This window comes from Botryllus schlosseri, chromosome 7 (genome assembly GCF_051294905.1).
Source record: "Botryllus schlosseri isolate E-star chromosome 7, Bs_hap1, whole genome shotgun sequence".
NCBI lineage: Eukaryota > Metazoa > Chordata > Ascidiacea > Stolidobranchia > Styelidae > Botryllus > Botryllus schlosseri.
The window spans coordinates 12509023-12514344 of NC_137242.1; the positions used below are offsets into that span (position 1 = coordinate 12509023).

The following is a 5322-nucleotide window of genomic DNA, read 5'->3' on the forward strand; positions in this document are numbered from 1 at the left end:
CTAGAATATTTCGGCGATTCAAATTTTACGTCATCGCGCCATAATAAGATTTGAAGCGCAACAGGTCGCAGCCAGGCATAGTTCGCTCTTTCTGTATGGTAAATGCCGTAAATATATAGGAATTGTGACTGACTGAGGTAGCGGGTTAAAGGTATATATGCAGTAGCATATAGCTTATGGGGTATTTCGAATTGCCTGTAGTATATGACGCCTAGAGCTGTTTGACTTTCTGCAAAACAGGTGTAGATAACTATAGAAAAGTTTCAGCTTTTCCAGGTTAGAATTAGAGCTAAACCGTTTTTCCGAATTAGATTACAATTATATTGCTGGCATTTCGCTCTAATTTAGTGAAATTAGACCACTATAATTCGCTTCAAACATCTGGATTACCGGTACCTATACCTACGGTATATCATAATATTTATGCTTGAATTTTCTAGGTATATAAGTCATATAGATACATTCCTGTAGAACACTGATTCATGATTTTATAAAAGTTGGTGCAAGAATGGACATTTTCAACTTGATGTTGATTAATGGAGCCAAATTTGATATTTGAGTGCAATTATACCTCGAATCCAGTGACAAGATTATTAATCGTTGAAACCAAACGCAGCTTGATTATGTTGGCCCAGAGAATTTGGCTAGCCAGACCATATTGATGGAATATGGTCACAGTAAGATAATATTTTGGGCTATTTTATATGAACTTTCCAACATTTGATTTGATATGTCCACTAAAACAGTTGTTATTCTGCTTTCGAATAAGACCTTAATTGCTGGTTTCAATGGTAACTGTGTTTGTCAAAGGCTGCAAAGGTAATTTCTTTTCCTTGTTAGATGTTTATTTGTTTGTTTGTGGTGTTCATGGTGGTGGTTCGACTACCCTGGTCATTTTACACCAGGCCGGTTCTTATTATTATTCCGTATCTGCCCGATTACCAGTGAACTCGGCACTTAGTGAATTCGGCCGCACAAACTCGGCACTTGGTGAATTCGGCCGTGGTAGATCTCGTAGCGGTACCGGTCACCATGATTGGTTACTGGAATGTTTGCCGGTGAACTTGGCACTTTGAGTGGTTGTTAATGTTGTACGGCGGTCAGGGCATGCGTAGATCACACAGTCACGGCGTGATTAGATCACAGATTGCGTAATTGCGGGAAATAACGCGACGCTCTTCACTTGGTGAACTCGGCCCTTGGAGGAATTGGCACTAGAACACCTTCGCATTAGAAATGCATTTAGTATGAATGAACAGTATCAAAAAGGAAATTTAAACGTGTCGTGGCTCGTGGTAGATCTCGTAATCTTGGGATCCTTCAACCGTGTTATCGAGACACCCTAATCCCAGACTGGAATCGTCTCTCCAAAGGCAAAAAATAATTTATTTTGACGTGATCATGCGAAACATTTGTTGATGAGGAACACTGGCTTGTCGTGATCGATAAACGAAGAAGCGCCGCTTGATGTTCCACAGTTTTGATCTCACAACGCCAAGATCCATCTTCTCAAAACTTACACGACACAGGCCCGTGACTCACGCCATCGATTCCAAGCAGACCGCGCGTGGTCGGTATATGAGCGCTGTGTTATTTCCCGTGGCCACGCAATCCGTGATCTAATCACGCCGTGACTGCGCGATCTACGGATGCCCTGACCTCCTTACAAGATTGACGAATCACTTGATAATACTATTATTAGTTTGATAATTCATATTAATAGCTGTAAATACACTTCAGCACTTCCACTTACAGCACGGCCCACTCCTAGGCATTTTAAGACATTGCTATGCGAATCAGATGGCGAGGAGGAGCCTAGATAAACGGCCAACACTTCGGTAGGAATTATGGAGTCGACGTGTCACGCTAGAACCCGCAATTCATTGGTGTTTAACTATAATGGAACGTACCACTACGTTTCCTCGCCATACCTTGTAAAATGAGACCGTAGCATTTGGCATTTCGTGTGGCAATTGACTTTTGTGTGGAAAATTGTGTTCGTTTTAGAACTTATCCGAAACTTTTATTCCGCCATAGATTGTATATGATAAAACAATATTGGAATTGATCCTAGAAGAATTCCAAAGCAACTCACCACAAAGGAGGATTTAAAGAAGTTTGCAAGAGATGTGGTATGTTGAATCTGTTTTGGTATTTTTAAATAGGCCTACTTTGTTGTGCCGATAGCAGACTGTATATATAAACGTAAGATGTGGAAGCTATCAAGGTGTTTTTAGAAATTCAGTCAGTCAAAGTGGACGATCGTATTGCTTGGATTATATTTAGGCTTATTTTAGCATCTTTGAGATGCAACTCTAAACGTGGACGGTCATGAACAGTAGGGCTCTTCAAAAATGACTTTTTTTCTCAAATCGTACTGGCTACTTGATAAAATTGTTAGGTTACCTAATTTAAGCCTACAAACAAAATATGGTTCAAATCCAGCCAGTATCCGCTTTGCTACAAGAGAAGAAAGTTCCTATTTATTATATAAAAATGAATAATAAAAAATTTGAAAATTTTCTGTTCACCCCATGAAAGTGTTAGGCTGTCTATAGAAACGATGCTCACCAAATTTGGTTCAATTCCAACCAGTGGAAGCGGAGTTATTGCTGTCGAAAAATTTGGATTTTAATAAAATAGTACTTACGGTGAGCACAACTTTAATAAGTAAACAAAGAATCGGTCACCGTAAATACTATTTTATTCAAATCCAAATTTTTCGACGGCAATATCTCCGCTTCCACTGGTTGGAATTGAACCAAATTTGGTGAGCATCGTTTCTATAGACAGCCTAACACTTTCATGGGGTGAACAGAAAATTTTCAAATTTTTATTACCTATTTATTTTTATATAATGAATAGAAACTTTCTTCTCCTGTAGCAAAGCGGTTACTGGCTGGAATTGAACCAAATTTTGTGTTTAGGCTTACATTAGGTAACCTAACAATTTTATCAAGTAGCCAGAACGATTTGAGAAAAAAAGTCATATTTTAAGAGCCCTAATGTCCATGTCAGAGAAACGTTTTAGGGTAGGCCTACTCATATGTCTCGCAGCGTTCTTTACATAATTGTCAATTGCGATACAAACTGTTTGCTTGTATTGGTAAAGCCATCCAACTTCGAATTGTAAAATGTTGGGAGTCTTGATATCAAATTTTTGAAAGGTGCACTTTGAGAAGATTTCGGAATCTGTCAAATTATACAAAAATTTAGCAAATTCTTTGACATATGTCATCTATTTGGGACTCGATCAACGTAAAAGAATTGGTAATCATTTTATACAATATATTGTATTTGTAGTTGAAGTATAGTAATAATTCTTATGGTTACCGCACTTGTAACGATTCACGGCCATAACTGGAATAATTAGAATGATGTAACTTTCAAATTGTCATGCATTTTGCAACAACATTGTTCTCAATTTTCAAGGTGGTGACCATTCGAGGAAGAATCACCCACCGGGAATTCACGATCCGTAAACGCGGCCGACTCTTTCTCTCCTCAAGCGGAAGCGACAGAGAAGAGGAACGAAGAGAAAAAAGGAGCAGAAATAGCAAGAGTGTGACAAGTCGCGTCCGTTCGCTTTAATGCGTATTTCCATCCGCGAAGTAGTAGGTGGGAAAACTAATGGGCGTTTGGTTAGGGCTTATATAAGGTTGACTCCAGCGCTGTATTTGCTAAATGTTGCTATGAAATAGGGGTGGTGTCATTTGGTATCAATATTGACTATTGAAAGACCATTTGTTAGTGGTCATGGATTTGTTCGGCCAGTATGCAGTAATTTCTGATGGTCACTTCCCGGGCTTCTGTTCTCTAACCCCTCATGATTGTTATTCTGCTTCTAGTAAGACTGTCGATTCTAATGTTTTATCGTATCATTTGTCGGAGGTTTCGCTCGCTTTATTTACAACGTTTTGCTCTCTGCTAGGTCAATTACTGGCTGAGTATCACTACAGCCTAAGAAACTGCACTAATTCTCATTTTAATGTCTTGCTGGTTATCTTGCTGTCAATTCTAATAATTTATTAATGTCTATACCAGTGCCGCCACTCAAATGTTTTGTTCTCTGTACACAATATTGTTAGGTCATCTTCAGCTTTCCAGGCAGAGTATCATTCCACTTTCTAGACTTGAGTATATATCTCTCCAACTAGCTGCCAAATAACTGATTCATTTGGATTGTTGAATTGATCATTTTGGATAGAATGTGAAGAAATTTTAGTCAAGAATTCTTTTTGTGTTAGTGGCTGTTTTCAAAGAGTGCTGAAGTAGTCATCGTTGATCTTGATAATCAAGTAGAAGTGACGATTGAAGTCAGTTCTCTAGTCATATAATATTAAAAAATATAATAATAAAACTTGAAAACTTGAGTGGAAATAGTTCAGAATCGAATCCATTTTAGTAAGTATGGGCGAAAAAAATGTAGGAGTCATTCGTTAGTCGCTACCTCCGCCATTTTCGCAGTACGAATGTCTTAGCTATTAATCATCATTTTCCTTTTATTTCTGCAGGGTGTTGAAAAAAAAGGCCGCATGCTGGTTATTTAACTGGCTCATCAGAAGATGAAACCTGATGATAAGGACTGTTTTCACTTTCTTTCTAAAGACATTCGTTCGCTTGTTCGTTTTATTTTTTACAACGGCATTATTGCCAATTCGTTTGAAATTAAATTATCACAAATGTGATTAATATGTAGTAAATAATGTGGTGTGTGTACGCAGCCGTGATCAGGTTAAGCCCATAGTGGTAGAAAACAGGTTATTATATCAGGATCTTCTTCTTCTAACGTAGGATCTACATTCTACTCACCATGTTTAAAGGCTGTAGCATCTGCATAATATTTACATTATTGAAGTACATGGAAAAGACGTTGAATTGAGTCGACACAAAATCCCCCTTTCTACAACCTGCCGAGATCTAATATCTACTATATCGGCTCGGCTTTTCTACATCTTTGGTCTGTACTGTGTTTGCTGGGAGGCAATATTGTCGTCGATTGAACTACCAGTCAAGATCTCACTCAGGACGCGCTCCTATCAGTTACTGCCAGTTAAGTATTTTGTAAGCTCTGCTATCCGTAACATACGGACTTGCTGTAAATACCATCGCAGACTATCGGACAGACAGCTCCTCCATTGCAATGCGTTGATGTTAGGTAATGAGAAAGTGGCGGTCAATTGAAAAATTATCTATTTGTCGTCATAACTCGAAATAATGTCAAACATCATACATTTTTAGTTATATTTAAACATCTATCCACTAAAACAGTGGATCTCAAGCTTTTTTAGGCACGCAATTCCCTTAATGATAGTGAAAAAT

The 5322-nt window shown here is 38.2% G+C and overlaps 1 long non-coding RNA gene across 1 annotated transcript; it reads left to right on the forward strand.

The window, feature by feature from the left end:
- Positions 1 to 2267: 2267 nt before the first annotated feature.
- On the forward strand, positions 2268 to 4688 carry LOC145443590 (uncharacterized). Its single transcript, XR_013916479.1, has 2 exons — positions 2268 to 3618; positions 4515 to 4688. It is a non-coding gene; the product is annotated as an uncharacterized LOC145443590 (long non-coding RNA).
- The last annotated feature ends 634 nt before the right edge of the window (positions 4689 to 5322 follow it).